We start from the raw sequence: 21,591 nt of genomic DNA on the forward strand, positions 1-21,591 counted from the left end.
AGGTATTCTTTGAAAAGAGGAAGAAAAAGGTAAAGATAAAAATTATGATCAACAAATACATATATATCAACAAGTGAATCTAAAAATCAAGTGAATTAAAAATCTGAGGAACAGAATAAACTGGTGAATATAATAGAATCAAGGGCAAAGAAGGGGAGTGGATTGATAATTATCAGGGGAAAAGAGGTGTGGGAGGTGCAGGAAGAGACTGGACTAGAATTGTACACCTATGGATGAGGACAATTGGGGGGAGGGAGAGGTAGGGCAGAGGGTGGGGTGGGAGCCGAGTGGAAGGGAGCCATGGGGGGGGGGGGGAGAAATAATTGTAATAATCTGAGTAATAAAAATATATTTAATTAAAAAAAGAATTGTATATTCAGAACATTATAGTATGTTTGCCAAGATTCAGATCCAATTAATTCTACCCAGCTCTATCAATATTCTTAGAAAGTAATGATAACAGCAATAGCAATGTGAAAAGCATTTTTAATGACTTGAATATTTTGGATATGACATGCTAAAATCTGGGAGGACAAGAAATAGATGTCTCTTCATCCCCTTGAAGATAATAATTTTAGAAAGGAAATAAGGCTAACAGAAGTGAGTACCTAGATACATCAGCGAAGTTGAAAAATATTTTTGCATTTCTGGACCAGTTCTTATGAAGGGGTTATTCTGGTACATTTTTTCAATGGTTTTATAATTTAATTCAAAAAGTTTTTCAAGAACTTTGTATGTTCCATGGCTAATGGCCAACTTCCTTAGCTAAGGCTTGAGCTTAGAGGTAACAAAGAAGTAGCAAATTCCAAAAATCAAGATTTTTAAGACTTCTTACATTCAGAAAATTAATTATTTATATAGCATGCTCTGTTACAGCCCGATTCAAGGACTATATAGATCACAGAATCCAGGTATTAGTGACCAGTTCTTTAGATTTAATTTCACAATTGCAGGCCTGAAACAATTTGCCTTATAATAAGTGATTACCGGGAAATGGAATGAGGCATCACTTTACCCAGAAAAATAGGTAAAGTGAAAGGTATTTCAGACCTACAATGTACCAAAATGGCCACTTTAGGAAAACTACGGATGCCTGGAGGCTTAAGCAAGACCCACTCTTCAAGGAAGAGAGCCCAGGCCTCTATCTCAGTGGAAAGAATGCCAGTAGCAGGTATAGTCCATTCACTTAGTCATTCATCAAACGTTTGTTGAGGACCTACTATGTGCAAATAGTTTGCAATGAATACACATTTCACGTCAGCACAATGAACCATAATATGGAGTCCATTTTTACCCAGACCCCTCCCACCCCCCATTTTTAGGTCTCCCCCTGCAGGGCCTCCAGTTCTTCCCACTGCGCAGGCGCGGATGCAACCCACTCACACAGAAGCCTCCGCTGTGCAGGGCGCACGTGCCTGCGAGGCTCCGCTCCGCTCCTGAAGTCTCCTCCCTGAGGAGGCAGCTCCAGGTTTGTGGGGACTATGGGGGATGAGGCCAGGTGGGTTAGAAGCTAGCAAGGTTTTCGGTGAATTTGAGAGGGGAAGAATGTTAAAATCATGAGGTCCAGGGATTCATTCCTGTCGCGAGCCCAAAGGTGGGCGTCCGAGGGGCCTGGGATAAGGTGACCAGACGTCCCACTTTTGAACAATTTATCCCTCGTCCCTCGGCGTTTTAAAAAAAAAAGTCCCAATCCGCGGAACGCGGGACAAATTGTTAAAAATTGGGACTTGCGGGGCGTCTGGCCACCTTAGCCTGGGACCTCCAGCCCTGAGTGTGCAATGGCAGCTTTTCTCGGGTGGGCAGGTTCCCGCGCTCGCGCCCGCACTGTGGGGAGCCCCCACCGCCGTGTTAGGAGCCGCGAGGTAGCCGCTGGGGGCGCTGAGGCACCGGGAGGTGTTCGAGTGGCTTCGCCCCGACCCCCCAGTTCTCAGCTGCCCCGAAGGCGGGAAAGGAGCGCCCCGAATGCATGCTCCGTGCGCGGTGCACGGGGAGCAGGGAACGTTCCCCTTGGGCAGGTTCGGGGCGGGCGGCGCGGGGTGCTGTTTCCCTAGGAGCCTGGCCAGCAGGGGGCGAGGACGGGGCGTGGCCTGGTGGCGCCGCCCCTGGGCGCACAGGTGTGCAGACCCCGGAGCGCGGCGGCGGGGACTCCACCAGGTGCCGGCCGCTCCGGCTCCGCTGCGAGGCGCTCAGCCGCCTCAGCCGCCTCAGCCGCCTCAGCCGCCTCAGCCGCCTCAGCCGCCTCAGCCGCCTCAGCCGCCTCAGCGCCGGAGCCCGGGCCGCGCGCCGCGTCGCCCCCTGCGGGACCCGCGCTCGGAGGATGCCCGCCGGCGCCGGCCGCCCGCGCTCTCGCTGCAGAAGCCGGTGGACGCGGCGGCGCTCGGGTAGGCGAGGGCGGCGCGGGAGGACCCGCGGGGAGCACCCCGGCGGCGGGCGGGCAGGTGCGCCCGGGGATGCGGGATGCGGGGACGCGGGGAGCGGCTGCCGCGTGTCCGGGCACGCCGGCCGTTGTGAAGGCGGCGTGGGAACTTTGGGGACTGCTCCGCCCGGGTTGCTCCGGGCTTATTGGGAACACGGCGCCACTTTTCGGGTCCCACGGTGCTGCGGGTGCAGGAAAGGTCTGACCGCAGGTAGGCTAATCTGAGCCATTGCTGGAGCCCAGCCACACCCCCACTGTAAGGCGGTGTCCATCCTGGCCATGACCATGGTCGGATCCATGCCGTTGGGTTGGAATGCTCAGGGCGAGGTACACGGTAAACCTGTTCAGAAAGTGGGGTTATTGGTATTAGCTCCCCTAAATTTAAAAAAAAAAAACTTGTGGGCTCCAAGTGCAATGGAACGCACTCCCGGCACCGCAAGTGCACCGTTTGCTTTTGGGGATCAGAGATGAATGTGGAGCTATTTCCAGTTAGGAAGTCAAAGCAACACGTAGTTATAATTTACTTATGGAAGCGCTGAATGTCCTTTTTCACGGCTCTGTGTTAGGTAGAGAGGGGAGTATAGAGGGGATAGAAGGGGAGTGTGGTTGGGTTTCCATATAGAAATTGGTTATTTTTTACTTATTAGGTGTTCTTTTTTTTTAATATATTTTATTGATTTTGTACAGAGAGGAAAGGAGAGAGATAGAAAGCCAGAAACATCGATGAGAGAGAGTCATCGACCAGCTGCCTCTTGCACACCCCCCACTGGGGATATGCCTGCAACCAAGGTACATGCCCTTGACCAGAATCGAACCCGGGTCCCTTCAGTCCCCAAGCCGACACTCTATCCATTGAGCCAAACCGGTCTCGGCTATTAGGTGTTCTTAAAAGATGTTAAGCTCCTCAAAAATATGTCGTTGCTGATTGGGACGGAGGGTAGTTGAGACCAAGGGGCTGAAGGAGTGAAATCAGTGTGTAGGGGTATTTTCAATGCTCTGTCATGACTCTCTTCAAAGCTTCTAAGTTTTAAAGAAGGTCTTTACCTTATTGCCCTGATATTTAAAATTTCTAAACCTCCTTATTCAGAAAGGTGTCAACATTTTTGAGAGAATGCCTAAACATTTTGAATACCCATGCACCTTTTTCCTTTAAAATTTTTATTTAAATTTCATATGACTTAGTTAATTGTAGAACTAATTTGTAGAGCTTATTTGTCAAGTTTAGTTGTGAACTAATAGACAAAATAGCGTAACTCTTAGTTACATTCTCTGAAATTATAACTCTGGTGGCTAGCGATAATTTTAATTTTAGTATATATGTATGCCATACTTTATTTTTATAGTTTAACCCCTTAAAATTCCATCATTTAACAATATTACATATAGAATCATTGTGTTGTACATTTAAAACAAATATGTTGCCGAAACCAGTTTGGCTCAATGGATAGAGCGTCGGCTTAGGGACTGAAGGGTCCCAGGTTCGATTCTGGTCAGGGGCATGTACCTTGGTTGCAGACATATCCCCAGTGGGGGGTGTGCAAGAGGCAGCTGGTCAATGACTCTCTCTCATCGATGTTTCTAACTCTCTATCTCTCTCCCTTCCTCTCTGTACAAAATCAATAAAATATATTTTTTTAAAAACACGAAAATGATATGTTAAACATATCTATGTTAAAAGTGTTTTATACAACCAGTAAAATGTAGTTATAGTACTTTTATTAATAAGGTCTATAATAATAAAAGCATAATATGCTAATGAGACAAGACAGCTGAATGCCCTTCTGATCTTCCAGATATCCTTAAAATGTATAATCCACATAATACAAAGCCTTTGTATTATGTGGATTATACATTTTAAGGATATAGAATTCCTACAAGACTTTAGGGACTATTCTAATAGGCCAAGTTGCTCATTAAAACAATCATCAAATTTACTCTGAGTTTACAATTTTCTGAACTATGCACAACTTATTACACAACTTATTACACAACTGCACTTCCCCTTGTAAAACACAGCTATTTCTAAAAAGTTATCTTCTATCAATCAAATCCTACTACTGGACTAACTTCATAAAACTGAAATTATTACAAAGTAATAACAAATCACTCTAGTGTGATCAACACATCAAATCAATAAAATACTGGTGTTCTCAAAATGTTTGTTAAATTGAACTGAAAAAAAATCTTCCTTTTTGAACATAAAGATAAGTAAAAAAAAAAGTGTGAATAAAAAGTAAGACTTAGATGAAATCTAATACCACTGTGCAAAACATTTAGGACTGGCAGTATTAATCAGCTGCTCCTTAGTCTGTCTTTAATTACAACAGCTGAGACTCTGGCAAAGCTGCAACTACTGCTTGCACGAGTATGGCTGTGAATGTGTGGACAATCAAATCCTGATCAGAACCTAATTTTGGTTTTGGATAGCTTTGGTAGTGCTTATTGGATCCTAGATATACAGTAGAAAATGTATTTTGATTTTAGGTTTCTGAAAAGTTTAATCCATTGTAACTCAAGTTGAGGGTTTCAGTGACAATAATGCTATAAGAGACCATCACTGATTCCATCTAAAACATGTGTGAGCACCTATGCATCAAGAGTGGGAAATACTTTCCTTTTGCCAGTGAAGGTAAAACTTCATTTTTTCACACTTTTAAAAAATAAATATAAAGGTTAGTACTGGTATAGTTACAGATTGAACAGCAAGACTGTAAAGTATGTGTGTGTGTGTGTGTGTGTGTGTGTGTGTGTGAGAGAGAGAGAGAGAGAGAGAGAGAGAGAGCGAGAGAGAGAGAGAGAGAGAGCGCGCGCGCAAGCGCTTGAGAGGGGGGAATAATAAGGAAGAATGAGTAAATAACATTATTTGTATTAAATCAGGATGAACCACTGTAATACCTTTTTCTAGAGGTTCTTGGGATACTTGGATTTTTAATGATTACTTGAAGCTGCTAATTGTTTGCAAAAAGAAAAAATGTGTATTTTGGTGAGGAAAAGATATATAGCTTTATCTCTAAATGGTGTGAGTCACCCCTTCTCCAGAAGCAAATTTAGCATTAATGAACTTTAGAGGTTGCTTTTAGAGGAGCACATTTCAATTTTATAAACAGGAATAGCTAGATAGAGGTAGAGTTATGACTCAAACCTAGATTTTGACTGCCAGTCTTCCCTTCGTCCACATTTATTGCAACTTGTGTGACCCCTCCCCCTTCAGTGGCATTTTATTTTATTTTATTTTTAAATATATTTTATCGATTTTTTACAGAGAGGAAGAGAGAGGGATAGGGAGCTAGAAACATTGACCAGCTGCCTCCTGCACACCCCCTACTGGGGATGTGCCAGCAACCAGGATACATGCCCTTGACGGGAATTGAACCTGGGACCCTTCAGTCCGCAGACAAATGCTCTATCCACTGAGCTAAACTGGTTTCGGCTTTAGTGACATTTTAAAAGTCGATTTAATGCTATCAAATGTTAATGTTGACTCTATTCCTGTTTGCCTTCACCCACTGTCCTGAGCCCTCGTTCCAGGCCACGTAGACAAAAGGACCAGCACCATGTGAATGGCAACCACTACAACAATAACAGCGTAAAAATAGCTGTCCTGCCCTAGCCAGCTTAGCTGGGTGGATAGAGAGCGCTGGCCTTCAGACCAAAGGGTCCTAGGTTCTATTCCTGTCACGGGCACATACCTAGGTTGCAGGCTCCTTCCCGGTCCAGACCCTGGTCGGGCTTGTGCAGGAGGCAACCAATCCATGTGTTTCTCTCATATCGATATTTCTCTCTGTATTTCCCTCTCTCTTCCACTCTCTCTAAAATTCAATGGAAAAATATCCTCAGGTGATGATTTAAAAAATAATAATATGTATATATAGCTGTGCCTATTGGACATCCCAAAGATATCTTTAAGTTTAAGATTTAGTAGTGAAATATAATTCAGTAGAAATACAGTGACCATTAAATGAGAATCTTCAGGGTAGATGTCAGTGAACTTTTAATTTCTGAAGTCTGGTGGCTGCAATGAGTTCGTCCAGGCTTTACCAAGTCACTCGCAGCAGATCCTCCTGGACTGGGCTGCGAGGCCACACTCAGTTGGCTTAGGGAGCTCCTAGTTGAGGTAAGCCACCGTGACCTTTTTTTTTTTTTTTTTTTGCTAAGTAAGTGTTCTGTGTTGTGGCTTACAAGTAAAGCCTTGTTTCAAGCTCACATAAGCTTTTTTAAATTTATTTTTTAATTGTTGACAACATTTCCTCCTTCACTTTGCCTCCCTCCACTCAATGCCTACCCCACCCTAGGTCTTGGATCTTAGCAGAGACTATGAGCATAAAACCAATTATCCTCTGTAAAGGGAGATAAAAACAACTATTTTAATATAAATAAATGAAAATATTGCCATAAATGTGCCATTAATGTAATAGAACAAGTAAAAAAACATGACAAAACTTGTATGAGGTCAACAATTATTTGCTAGTAGAATTGCATATTGTAGTGGCGGTCAGGGAAATCTATAAGCCCTTTGAACTTGGAATGATAGTCTGAAGTTTTATACATCCTTGACATTCTGTGTGGTGTGTTTTGTATGAAGTCATATTTAGCCAAGTAATAGGAAGCGGCATCAGTGAAAAAACAAATTTTAAGAGTTCCACAGGCTGGCCAATGTGGCTCAGTTAGTTGATCGTCATCCCATGCACCAAGAGGTCTCGGGTTCAATTCCTAGTCAGAGCACATGCCCGGGTGGTAGGCTCGGTTTTCAGTGAGGCATGTGCAGGAGGTAACTGATTAATGTTTCCCTCTCATCGATATTCCTATCTCTCCCTTTCCCTTTCTCTCCCTAAAGTCAACTGAAATAACATATATAAAAAATAAATAAATAAATAAGAAAGAAAAGTTCCCCAAGTCCATTTTTCTTTCTAGAAAACCCAAAATTTTTATGTGTTTGCCTTTGTCTGTCAAGCCCATTTTAATCAGTTAAACCTAGGATTTTAGTTTTTGCAAACTTGTACCTACCTATCTGGGGTATTTTGCCCATACAAATGCAAACACTTTTATTTATGTTTGTTTTCTCTGAAAGCTAAAAAGAAAATAGGCCTTCAGAGGTTTGTTTTTAAAGAATGGAGGAATGTTAAATTATTAATAACATTAAACTATGAGATTTAAAAAGTTATACCTCCTCATTTGATTAAACATGCACTAATAATAGCCAACACTTTCATAGCACTTTACTGTAAGACAATATTGTTCTGTGTGTTGAGTATATTCAGTTAATCAGTACAGCAGGAGAGTGTCCATTGACTGAATTGAATAAATAGATATTTATTTATTTTCCCACTTTTACATGTGAAGAGAATGAAGCACAGAGAGATAAGATAACTGGTCCAAAGTTGCACAGTTAGTAAGGGACAGAACAAGATTTGGAACCAGGTGATCTAACATTACCAAACTCTCTAAAAATATTTATCTTTTACCAGTGGCATCAATAAGTCAACTAATTTCTTCTTTAAAAAAAATCTATTTGAACTACTTATGCTAAATTTTTTAAGGAAAATTGCATGCTACAAATTTGTTACCTGAAAAAGTCTAATGGCAAAGTATTCTGTTTTGGTCACCTTATATTTAATATGACTGTCCAAAAGAAAGGGCTAAAATTTTAGTCTAACAGAAGAATGGTCTTACAAAAGAAAAACAATGCAAGTTTATTTCTCTGCTTAGAATAATATGACAAGTATTCTAGCTATTTTTATTCTTTGGGGCTCTATATTCAAATTTTGTTTCTTTGAAGTCCTTTACATATCCAGTCCATCTATGAGGTGCAATCCCCACCAGGTTTGTTTCAGTAGTTTAGACATTGCATGATTAAACTGCTTCTACCGAATTTTTGAGAGAACTGTTTGTTAAGTCAAGTAGAATCTTAAAATAAATTTGATGTTAGAAATAGAAAAATTATATTAAAATCAATCCTTTATAGGAACATTAGTAAGGATGTACATTATTAACTTGTTGCTGATATGAAAGAAAATTGGGTAATTGCTAGTTGTTAACCTCAAATTTAATTATGCAAAACTTAAATTTTTACATGAATATTTTTCCTCTTTCATGAAAAGAATGTATAGATAAATTTATTTAGGAATTATAATTGTGTATTCGTGTTTTCTGGACATGACTCCACTACCAATATAAATGATCCAGTATTAACTAGTTATCTTTAAAAAAAATCTTTTTTTATCTTTTTGGCCTCAGCCATACATTTTCTACTTTTAGGTTTAGCAGGCCATAGTAGGTGAAGTGTTTGGTAGCTGTATTTTCCATACCAAGATGTGTAGAAAATGAAACTACTGTTGAATTCTTTGAACCAACACAAAAAGATAACTTAATATTTTTAAATGAGAGGAATGTTTTTAAAAGCAAGAAGGAATTACAATTTAGATTAGAAGGAAATCGGAGGACTACTGTTGGTTTTTTTAAATTAATTTATTTTTAATTTCTTTATTGATTAAGGTATTACATATGTGTCCTTACTGTTGGTTTTTCACTGGAAAACAATCCAATGTAGGAGGAAAGGTTGATTCAGTGTTGGTTCAGTCCTAGTTAGAAAGTTACCAAGCAATGCCTCATGTATTACCTGTATAGTTATTTGCCCTACATTAATAAAAGTTAGTTGTGTGGATTTTTATATGTTACCAGTTTTAGAGATTATTTTGTTTGTTGGGGAAGCTAATTGATAAGTTTTCTACAAGGATTAAAGAAGGTGCTTTTATTAGTTTTACTCTTCCAAGAGTTTTATGTTTTTAAGTCCCTTGGAAATTATATGTCATTATCTTTAATCATCTGATTGTTTCTTTGTATTTCCCTAATGTCTTTTAAAAAGTCTCATAGCTATAATAGTTTAGCTACTAATCTTATCCCTGTGCTTTCATAACAATTCCCTAACTCCTTTTACATATAATTTCCATCTGCTGAGCTGAGAATGCACTCAGTTTGGGATTATATTGATTGACTGATCTATTCTTCATCTTTGAAGCCACTGGCACAATTAAATTCCACGTATCACGCCCTTCTAATAACAGATCTAATTTCAAGGACTTTCCCCTAGGCAATCATCTCTCTTTATATCACTGTAGGGAGGACAAGAAGTGGCTTTAAACTGGCAAAAGGGTTTACTTTCTTGCTGTTTTCATTTGCTTTTCCCTCTGTTTTCAATACCGTTACTTAGAGGAAGGTATTCTTTATATTTTAATAGTTGGGCTCACTGGTAGGAGCAATTACCCTCTTACTGTGTTCATCTATAAAACAAGATTTATGTGTAGAGGATTTAGGTGTACATGTAACCCAAGTTATGTTCTTTGTTGTGAAACAAATTGCAAGTTATCCTTTGATTATTTCTCCTTTGGGGTTCTGTTTTGGTCAAGGCCTTCAGAACTTGAGCATTTAAGGCTGAAGGAAGGACTAGGACTAGAGGATTGAGTTAGTGAAGAGTTGAGCTATTATTTCTCCTTCCCCTGTAGCCAGGATGACCTTGACCTCTTTGTGGAACCTGATCTATTTTTACCAAAGCTCCTAGGCTCCAAAGGTAAGCAAGCCATGGGATTCCTAACCTTCGAGGGACTTTCACTTTAATTATTCCCCTGATGAAAAGCAGTTGGATTGGAAATACCCTTTCCCATAGCTTAGGCTCTTGGGATAGTCTTTAAAGCGTGTAAATTACTTTTGACTTGATTCTCATGTGACTGTGTATGTTATTAGATACAAGATCCTCCTTGGACCTCAAAGGAGACTGCCCAAAAGTTTTAGAGAAATTCACCCATACAAAGCAGGACATTAAACGCAAAATTAGGACTTCAAAGTCACTACAAGATCATGGAAACCTTTGAATACTAGTTTTTGCTTCTAGTTTATGAAACTCCTCATATTGGAAGTTGATTGAGCCAACGTAGACAACTGAACATCCGTTATTGTGATAAAGTAGTTAAACCACATTGTTTAAAGGATAATCCCTCTCTTGCCTATTTTCTTTGCCCTAAGAGCAGCAGACTAAATCTCAGCAATAAATCTCAGTGAATACGCCTTAAGAAATGTGCTAGTAGCCCTTCCTGGGTAGCTTGGTTGGTTAAAGCATCATCCCAATATACCAAGGTTGCAGGTTCGATCCCTGGCCAGGGCACATACCATAATCAACCAATGAATGCATAAATAAGTGGAACAACAAATCAATGCCCCACTCTCCCCCCTTCCCTTATTCCTTCTCTCTCTCTCTCTCTCCAAAACAAATAAATACTTTTTTAAAATATGCTGGTAATTCTTAGACTTTTTCCTTTCTGAAGTGCCCAAATTTTATTTGGCCTGGTGATCTAGATTGATGGTTCTCAAAATGTGGTTCCTGGAATTTATAGAAATAAAAATTCTTTGGCCTCAGTTTGGTCATACTGAATTGGAAACTAGAAGTGGAACCCAGTAATCTGTGTTTTAATAAGCCCTCTAAGTAATTTTGATATATGTTAAAGTTTGTGAAACACTAACCCCAGATCACTAGGGATGAACAATGGTTTTTTACTTTGCTAGTCCATGCTTTAATGTAAATATCTTACCGCTCAACTGGATATTGCTACCTATGTGAATACTAGGAATAGGCAGCCTCTGTTATTAGTATTACATTAAATACTGTTATTAGCATTATATTAAATACTATTAATAGTATAAAAATTGGTATCCAGTATAAAAATTATTGGTATCTTCACAGTACTTTTCTACTCCCTTGTCTTTCCTTCTTGCTGAGTGCCTGGAAAAGGTAGCTGCTTGGTAAATACTTGTTATGTGAATTCAATGCCTGCCTCCATTTCTCCCCAAAAGGCAGAAACTACATCCTTTTTTCTTTTCTTTTCTTTCCTTTCTCAGCAGGAGTGTTAAGCCAGAAAGTAAAGTTCCCCGTGAAGACTCTTTCTCCTAATAGTGACGCTAGTTGAAAGAGACCACTGGTATTAAAAATAAAAAAGAAGAGGTGGAAAATAAATGGTTCTTATGTAGCTGATGGGATGCTTTCCTCAGAATTATCTACCTGTAGATCTCAAACTTAGCTTACATCAGAATCATCTGGAGAACTTGTCAGGTCCTGGGTTATTGGGTCCTATTTCTAGAGTTTCTTATTCAATAGGTCTAGGATGAGACCAGAAGATTTACATGCCACATATACTGATGCTTCTGGTCTAGAGTTTGAGAATCACTGCCCTTAGTTCACTAAGACCAGAAATATAGATAATTTCATGAATGTGAATATTAGTTCCTGGTGCTTGCATAGCCGGTGTTCCATAATTGGAAAGTATAGTATATACTTGGATAACAAACTTACTGAATACTTTTTTTTCTACAGGTGTTGGTTAAGATCTTTTTCAATATAAGACTTTTTTTTTTAAGGCTTCTTTCAAAACTGGCTACAAGCTCACTATCTAAATAACTGAATTTAATTTAGTGGTATAGATTCTTTACCCAGATCTTGCCTTTCTGATCACTTCATTTCTGTTTCTCTGCTTTTTTTTATTTTTTTCACCTCAAGTTTTGTTGAGAGTTTAGCTAAGCTACTCCATTGTATTGCTACATCAGCATCCATTTTGTTTGTCCATGCAGCCTTTAGTGACCTTAAACTGAAGCTGGTCCTCTTCTGTAAGTGCATGCCCTCAGTAGTAGCCCTCAGAGTCACAAGCAAATGGAAGTTTCTGGTATGACTTCTCCAGCACCCCTTGTGATCAAACCTCCTTTGTCTCCCATTGCCTTCCCCTTATTCTCCGCTTAGGAAAGACCCTATGTAACTTACCAAAACCCTGCTCTTTTGATTTGAGGTATCCAAGTCAGCCTTAGCCGAGGAATCCAAAGCACTCCACCTTTAAGGCTATGCTCTGGGTCCTGCCTCTCAGTCTGCACTCTGCCTCGAGCTCCCACGTGGTCCCTTGAGGCATGTTAGGAACCTGAGAGTAACTATTCTATTTCAGTTCCTCTTGGTGATCTGTTGTTGAACCTTGACTCACCATCTGGCACCCTGTGCTCCACTCCACCTAATGGGTGTTCATTTGACAAATTCATAACAAGCTTAATTTTCTAAAATAATTTTATAACCTGGCCTAACATATATTACTTGTGTATCTTATAAGTTGACATTTGCCTCTCTATTTTCTGTCCCTAAATACAACAGGGTTCCTAAAGAATGGAAAGGTAACATTTTTGTTTTTGATTTTATTTTTTTTCTCACAACTAAACACAAGATTGTCACTTCTTTTTTAAAAATATATTTTATTGATTTTTAACAGAGAAGAAGGGAGAGGGATAGTTAGAAACATCAATCAGCTGCCTCCTGCACACCCCCTACAGGGGATCTGGGACCCTTCAGTCTGTAGGCCGACACTCTATCCTCTGAGCCAAATCAGTTTAGGGCAAGATTGTCACTTCTGTTCTTGTATAACACATTCTAAGCATCTCCTGAAACAGATCAATGAAGTAAAATTAAGGCTTCCCCCGACCCAACTCTTTTATAAGCCTTTTTTTCCTTGCTAAATGAATAGTTTTAAAGAAGAAAATCTGAAATATATCAATGAAAGAATTCTTATATTCAATTGTAACATTAGTTGAATATTTTCAACCATGCCTAGACAAATAGTTACATCCCTCTGCAGATTAAATTTAGAGTTACTATCCTAGATAGTTCTAGAAAAGAAAAGAAAAAGTCATTGACCGTTTAGTTTTTCTTTTTATGGAATATCTCCCACAAATTTTGTGGAAAGGCTTACCAAATCAATACCTTTTCTGTTAAAACCTCTGGTTGGTGTTGCTCTATAATTTAATTATCCTCAAACTCATATTACTTTCTCTCCTTCCAGGGGTTTTGTTTGAGACAGTTTTCCTATTCCAGAAAGCCTGGTACACCCTGTGAAAGTGTCTTTGTGTTAACATCCTCCCATGAATAATTTCAATTATCAAATTAAAAGACAGTTTGTCACTTTTATGTCCTCATACATGTTTTTCTTATACATTCCATTTTTATTAATTTACAAGTTTGTTTCAGGTCCTCATTTTAACGTACTGATTTAAAAATTATCCTTTAACTTACTATAATTATAAAAGACATGCAAATGCCACTAATCAATTTCCAGATGTACATGTTATACATATAATTATTATTAAATATTTTACACCAGTTTTGATATCCTCATAATAGGAATTTGTGAGGGATATAAACCATCACTGAAAAATTGTCCAGTATTTCTAGTTCCCAAATTATTTGACATTTTATTATATGCCAACCATTCATCCTTATTATTCTTAAATTTCATGAGTATAATTACCCTGATTTTTTTAAACATATAATGCAATATATGTAATCCATTTATTTATTTATTTATTTATTATTGATTTTTTACAGAGAGGAAGAGAGAGGGATAGAGAGTTAGAAACATTGATGAAAGAGAATCATCAATCAGCTGCCTCTTGCACACCCCCTACTGGGGATGTGCCCACAACCAAGGTACATGCCCTTGACTGGAATCGAACCTGGGGCCTTTCAGTCCACAGGCCAACGCTCTATCCACTGAGCCGAACCAGTTTGGGCTATATAGTGAGTTTTAAAATGTGTAGTAATTTTCTTTTTTTAAATGGATATACAATGTTTATTTTAAATTACTTTATTTTTTTAATGCTTAGAGAAAAGAATCTAGAATTTGGAGGCAGTCTCAAATTTTGCTGGATTTTCACTAGTAAAAAGTACCTTTTCTTAAAGAATGTGTAGCATTTAAAGGATGGATTAGTACCATGTAGCTATTACCATGAAATCAGTATTATTGTGATGTTTCAGTATTATCTGAAATCAAGGAACAAGTAGTATTACCCTGAAATCAAGACAAACATGAAGCTCATTACAGCCAGTCATTAAGATTTGGACTAATTAGCCGAAGCCGGTTTGGCTCAGTGGTAGAGCGTCAGTCTGCGGACTGAAAGGTCCCAGGTTCGATTCCGGTCAGGGGCATGTACATTGGTTGCGGGCACATCCCCGGTAGGGGATGTGCAAGAGGCAGCTGGTCGATGTTTCTTTCTCATCGACATTTCTAGCTCTCTATCTCTCTCCCTTCCTCTCTGTAAAAAATCAATAAAATATATTAAAAAAAAAAAAAGATTTGGACTAATTATATGTTGTTATTGTTTCCATGGTACATACAATCAGAGTTAGGATTTAAATGCCTCTAAAAAGAAACTTAAGGACTGGTTGAGATGGTATAGTGGTTTAGAATCCAGACATCAAGTTTGGATGGGTAAAACAAGTTAGCAGTTGGGTAACCTTAGGCAAGTTTCTTAAGCTTTCTGAGTCTCAAAGTTTTTGCATCTGAAAAATAGGAATAATACTACCAGTCAGTGAAGATTAAATGAGATACTAAATGTAAATTACCTACACAGTACTTCACATGTATCATAACTGTACACAGTACAAAATTCTGGTATAAAACTAATAGTTACTAAGTGTTTAGTGTGTTGGGGGTTTTTTGTTTTGTTTTTTGGGTTTGTTTTTTTTAATATGTAAAAATCTAAGAGTAAGTTCATCTGTGTCACAATGTCATTTGCTCTATTAGATGGCTGCATAAAAGTGGTGAGATGATTTGAATATCAAATGAGAATGTGCTAAAGGGAGGAGGAGAAAGAGAAGGACTTAATGACAAAAGAGTGGGAGAGCCCGGCCAACCTATGAACCAGGAGGTCATGGTTTGATTCCTGGTCAAGGCACATGACCAGGTTGTGAATTCAATCCCCAGTACGGGGTGTGCAGGAGGCAGCCAATCAATGATTATCTCTCATCATTGATGTTTCTATATCTCCCTCTCTCTTCCTCTTTGAAACCAATAAAAAATACATATATTTTAAAAAGAGTGAGAGAGTAGAAGAGTAAGGGTACAAGATAGAAGACAGTGGGACATGCAGAAAACAGACCCCTCCCTCCTGAAAATGAAAAAGGAGTAAAAGGGAAGCAGAAATCAGGAGAAAAGATGAACAGAGAGATTTTTCTGAGCTCTGGCTGGTATGACTCAGTTGGTTGGAGCGTCATTCAATGCACTGAAGGTCATGGGCTTGGTTTCTAGTCAGGGCACATGCCTGGGTTGGGGATTCGATCACCAGTCAGGGTGTATTTGGAGGCAACTAATTAATGTCTCTCTCTCTCTCACTGATGTTTTTCTCTCACCCCATTTCTCCCTCCCTAAATCAGTTTTAAAATTTTTTAAAGATTTTTCTGACCATAATTCTCTACAAATCCTTACCTCTTTCTCTTTCTTTCTTTATTTTTTTTTTCTTTCTTTATTTTTTATAGATATTCTTTTGTCACTTTCCATGCATGGACTGAGTCCTGATCATAATCATATGATGGTAGATTTCATTGAAGAGTGGTAAGTATTTCAAATAATGTCTTTGTTTCTATTATTTACATTACTGTGCTGATTTATTTCAACCCACTTTAGGTGAACACTTCTATTTTACAATTGATATATAAAAAATGGTATTTTTAAAAGATGCATAAAGATTATATACACACACACACACACACACAGGAATACTTTTCAAGTTATGTACATATTCTTTGCAGTAAATATTTACTGAGTTCTTATTTTATAAGCTATGGATAGTATAGAAGATAGAAAAACTGTATAATTTACAGTCCAATGGAGAATATTGGCCCATATAAAATTCACCTTAATTTAGCATAAGTATTGAATCTTTGAATACCCTATTTGGAAAGTCAGGCCAATATGCAAATATTGCTTAAAACATTGGTAGAACTCAAAATTTAGAATTACTTTTTGAACCAGTACATAAGCAGGAAAAGAAACAGCATGGGTATGTGAAGTACGACATAGGAAATATAATAAAATATATTGTAATAACTGTGTGGTGTCAAGGGGGTACTAGACTTATCAGGGGGATCTCTTTGTAAGTTATGTAAATGTCTAGCCACATTTTTGTACATCTGAAACTAATACAATATTGAACTTCAACTGTAATTGAAAATATTTTTAATTAAAAAAAATGCAGAGTTGGGAGGAAAAAGATGGCAGCTGGCAGGACGGAGGTGTGGGAGAGGGTGTGAGTGAGTGAGCGGGTGAAAGGAGAGGGTGTGGATGTGTGTGGTGTGTGTGTGAGTGAGGGAGGGACAGTTAACTCCAGCAGGAGCAGCAGGGGCTGGCAGAGCGGCTCTCATGGACAGGGAGAGACTACCACCACTGCAGGTACTCCTTGGACTACGGGACTCGGGCACAGAGCCCACACCATCTTGAAGGAACTCATCATCACCATCATCCAGACAGGCCTTGGACACTGCCTGCCTGCCACCCAGCAGACACCCCAGCCAAAATCCTGCTGCCCCACCTGCAGGCCTGCAGACCGTGGGACCTCCACCCCCAACGGTGCACCGCTCCCGCTGCAGTGAGTGCGACTCCCTCCTCCCCAGTGGCAGACCTCCGGACACGACAGTCAGACATGCACGTTTTCAGCGTGCAGGCTTCCAGGGCACTCCACAGGCTGCTCTTGGGAGCCACTGTGAGCCCCCGCTGAGTATGATTTTGTACAGACAAGGGCACGCTGCCCCGCAGTAGGAATTCTGAATTCCCTCTTCCTGAATAACTGCCCACAGACACCCCAGCAGCACAACTTCAGTGCCAGGACCCCTCAAAGTGCGTCAGAGCTCTGCACCAGCAAACACACTGCCTCAGTTGCACATTTCCAGCAAGCAGGCCCCTGAGCCCATTGATCTGCAGGGTGCTCTTAGGAACAGCTGTGAACCCCCATTGGGTAGAAGGACACACTCCCCTGGAAGTAGAAATTCTGAACTCACTCATCCTGGATACCTACCCGTAGACACCTCGATGGCGCGGCTTCAGTGCCAGGGCCCTTCAGAGTGCTTCAGTGCACCACACTGGCAAACGCACCGCGGGTGCCCCTGTGAATCACCACTGGGAGTGCATGTGTATCCAACCGCAGGCGCAGCAACAAAAACTGAGTCTTCCCATCCCACAGGTGCAGAACTCTGGACACTGCAGTCACCCGCTTTTCCAGCATGCAGGCCTCCCAAGCCCACCGCTCCACAAGCAGCCCTTGGCCACCACTGTGAGCCCCAGCTGGGCTCACACTAATACAAATGGGTGCACTGCTGGGCTGTAGAAACTCTGAATTCCCTCTTCTGGGATACCTTCCCACAGACATCACAATCGTGTGGCTTCAGTGCCAGGGCCCTTCAGTTTGTTTCAGTACACTCTGCTGACAAACACACTGCAAGTGCCCCTGTGAGCCGCCACTGGGGTCATGTGTATCCAACCATGGGAACAGCAGCAAAAGCTGAGTCTGCCCACCTGTGTAACAAAGCAATCAGATCTACAGTTAAAATGTTACAGCAAAAAATGGGAAGACAAAAAAGTAATCCCCAAAGGAAAGAAGAATCATCACCAGAAAGGGAGTTAAATGAAATTGAGGCAAGTAACTCGTCAGAGAAAGAATTCAGAGTAATGGTTATAAGAATACTCAAACAGCTGGATGACAAATACACACAACTCAATGAAAAATATAACTCAATGAGAATTATAAGAAGCTGAATGAGAATGTCACAAACATGAAAAGGAACTGAAGAATGACATAGCTGCAATAAAGAACACAATGGGAGACTAGAAGAGGCTGAGGACATCAGCGAATTAGAAGACAAGGTAGGAAAAAACACAACAGCAACTGGAAGGAAAATTTAAAAAGCAAGAGGAGAGCCTAAGGAAGCTTTGGGACAACACAAAATGAAACAACATTCGCATAATGGGGTTACTAGAAGGAGAGGAAGAGAAGCAAGGAATAGAAAACCTGTTTGAAGAAATAATGAGAAAACTTACCTGATAATGGCAAGAAAAGAAAAAAAAACTATGCAAGACCAAGAAGTACATAGAGTCCCAAACAAGATGAACCCAAAAACACAGACACCAAGGCACATCATAATTACACTGGCAAACACCAATGACAAAGTGAGAATTTTAAAGGCTGCCAGAGAGACAGAAAGTTACCTACAAGGGATCCCATGTTAGAATAAGAGAGTTTATTAACACCATGCCAGCAATGCAAGAAATGCTAAAGGGATTGCTATAAAAAGACAAAACAGAAAGACAATAAGAAACTCAAACATTAAAAATAAAAATGACAGTTTTCCCTGGTGCGATTCCGTCCTGTGCGTCTGCTCCGCTGCAGCACAGGCGTTGTTTCTCTCCGCCCGCCTTCTCTGACACCCAAGTGCGTGCTCCCACCCCATGGAAGATTCTATGGACATGGACATGAGCCCTCTGCGGCCACAGAACTACCTTTTCGGTTGTGAACTAAAGGCCGACAAAGATTATCACTTTAAGGTGGATAATGATGAAAATGAGCACCAGTTATCTTTACAGTCAGTCAGTCAAGGGGCTGGAGCAAAGGATGAGCTGCACATTGTCGAAGCAGAGGCCATGAATTATGAAGGCAGTCCCATTAAAGTAACACTGGCAACTTTGAAAATGTCTGTACAGCCAACGGTTTCCCTTGGTGGCTTTGAAATAACACCACCTGTGGTGTTGCGGTTGAAGTGTGGTTCAGGGCCTGTGCATATTAGCGGATAGCACTTAGCTGTGGAGGAAGATGCAGAGTCAGAAGAAGATGAGGAGGAGGATGTGAAACTCCTAAGTATGTCTGGAAAGCGGTCAGCCCCTGGAGGTGGTAGCAAGGTTCCTCAGAAAAAAGTAAAACTTGAAGATGATGAGGATGATGAGGAGGAGGACGACGACGATGAAGATGATGATGATGATGATTTTGATGATGATGAAGCAGAAGAAAAAGCTCCAGTAAAGAAATCCATACAAGATACTCCAGCCAAAAATGCACAAAAATCAAATCAAAATGGAAAAGACTCAAAACCATCAACACCAATATCAAAAGGTCAATAATCCTTCAAAAAACAGGAAAAAACTCCCAAAACACTGAAAGGACCTAGTTCTGTAGAAGACATTAAAGCAAAAATGCAAGCAAGTATAGAAAAGGGCAGTTCTCTTCCCAAAGTGGAAGCCAAGTTCATTAATTACGTGAAGAATTGCTTCTGGATGACTGATGTGGAGGCTATTCAAGATCTCTAGCAGTGGAGGAAGTCTCTTTAAGAAAATAGTTTAAACAGTTTGTTAAAATTTTCCATCTTATTTCATTTCTGTAACAGTTGATATCTGGCTGTCCTTTTTATAATGCAGAGTGAGAACTTTCCCTACCATGTCTGATAAATGTTGTCCAGGTTCCATTGCCAAGAATGTGTTGTCCAAAATGCCTGTTTAGTTTTTAAAGATGGAACTCCACCCTTTGCTTGGTTTTAAGTATGTATGGAACGTTATGATAGGACATAGTAGTAGTAGTGGTCAGACAAATGGGAATGGTGGGGAGACAAAAATATACATGTGAAATAAAACTCAGTATTTAAAATAAATAAATAAAAAATAAAAAATAAAAATGACAAACAAGTACTTATTAATAATAACATTAAATGTAAATGGATTAAATGTTCCAAAGGACATAGGGTAGCTGAATGGATAAGAAAACATAACCCATATATTTGCTGTCTGCAAGAGATCCACCTTAGAACAAAGGATTCACACAGACTGAGAGTGAAAGGATGGAAAAATATTTTTCAGGCAAATGGAAATGAAAAAAAAAGCTTTATTATTATCTGGCTTTAAATTCCAAATTCAGCACTTCCTACACTTGTACGCTTGGCACATTATTTAAGATCCTTACACTTCCTTTTCTAATCCTGTCTAATAAAAGAGTAATATGCAGATTGACCATCACTCCAACACACAAGATGGCTGCCCCCATGTGGTCAAAGATCCTACCCCCATGTGGACACAAGATGGCCTCCACAAGATGGCCAGCAGGGGAGGGCAGTTGGGGGTGATCAAGCCTGCAGGGGTGGGCAGTTAGGGGTGACCAGGACAGCAGATGAGGAAAGTTGGGGGCAAACAGGTTGGCAGGGGAGGGCAGTTGGGGTGACCAGGCCTGCAGGAGGTGGCAGTTAGGGGCAAACAGGCTGGCAGAGGAGTGGTTAGGGGGTGATCAGGCTGTCAGGCAGAAGCAGTTAGTGGCAATCAGGAAGGCAGTTGGGAGCCAGCAGTCCTAGATTGTGAGAAGGATGTTCGACTGTTTAGGCCCAATCCCACTGTTATTGGGCCTAAACTGACAGCTGGACATCCCTAGAGGGGTTCCAGATTAGAGAGGGTGCAGGCTGGGCTGAGGGACATCCTCCCTCTGTGCATGAATTTTATGCACCAGGCCTCTAGTTTATTTATTTATTTATTTTAAAATATATTTTATTGATTTTTTTTACAGAGAGGAAGGGAGAGAGATAGAGAGCCAGAAATGTCAATGAGAGAGAAACATTGACCAGCTGCCTCCTGCACAACCCCTACCGGGGATGTTCTTGCAACCAATGTACATGCCCTTGACCTGAATTGAACCTGGGACCTTTCAGTCCGCAGAAGGATCGATGCTCTACCACTGAGCCAAACTGGCTTCGACTACCAGGCCTCTAGTTTAAAATAAGGGTGTCTCCTAGGGATAGTATGAGGATTCAATTGATCGGTATATATCTAACTCACTTAGATAAAGGGTACCTAGTAAGTGTTAGCGATAAATGTTAGCTATTATTATTATTATTATTATTATTATTATTATTGTAACACCATTTTAAACATAATAGCAGTGAATAAAAATGTAACTTTTAAAGATATCATGTAGTAATTGAAAAATTATAAAGTACCTTAGAATAAATACTTTAAAATGTGTAGGGAGATCAGAGGGGAAGAAAAAAAAAAAGAGAGAGAGATATGTACTACTATTTGTAATACCTTAAACAATAAAAAAAAATTTTTTTTAAAGGCTTCAGGGGGGAAAAATGTGTAAAACCCTCATGGGGAAAAATTATAAACCTTTAGTGAAAGATACTAATGACATGAATAAGTGTAGAGATATACTATATTCACAGATAGAAAGACTAATACAGCAGTGCCATTTCTTCCAAAATTGATCAGTAGAGTCAATGATATTCCAATTAAAACCTAAACATGGTTTCTTGTTAGGCAAGCTTATTTTAAAACTAGAGGCCCAGTGCACTAAGTTTGTGCACT

At 40.0% G+C, this 21,591-nt stretch overlaps 1 pseudogene; it reads left to right on the forward strand.

The window, feature by feature from the left end:
* Window positions 1–18,608: 18,608 nt before the first annotated feature.
* On the forward strand, window positions 18,609–19,887 carry LOC118730355 (annotated as a pseudogene).
* The last annotated feature ends 1,704 nt before the right edge of the window (window positions 19,888–21,591 follow it).

Source organism: Pipistrellus kuhlii, unplaced genomic scaffold, assembly GCF_014108245.1.
Source record: "Pipistrellus kuhlii isolate mPipKuh1 unplaced genomic scaffold, mPipKuh1.p scaffold_m20_p_3, whole genome shotgun sequence".
NCBI classification, from domain to species: domain Eukaryota; kingdom Metazoa; phylum Chordata; class Mammalia; order Chiroptera; family Vespertilionidae; genus Pipistrellus; species Pipistrellus kuhlii.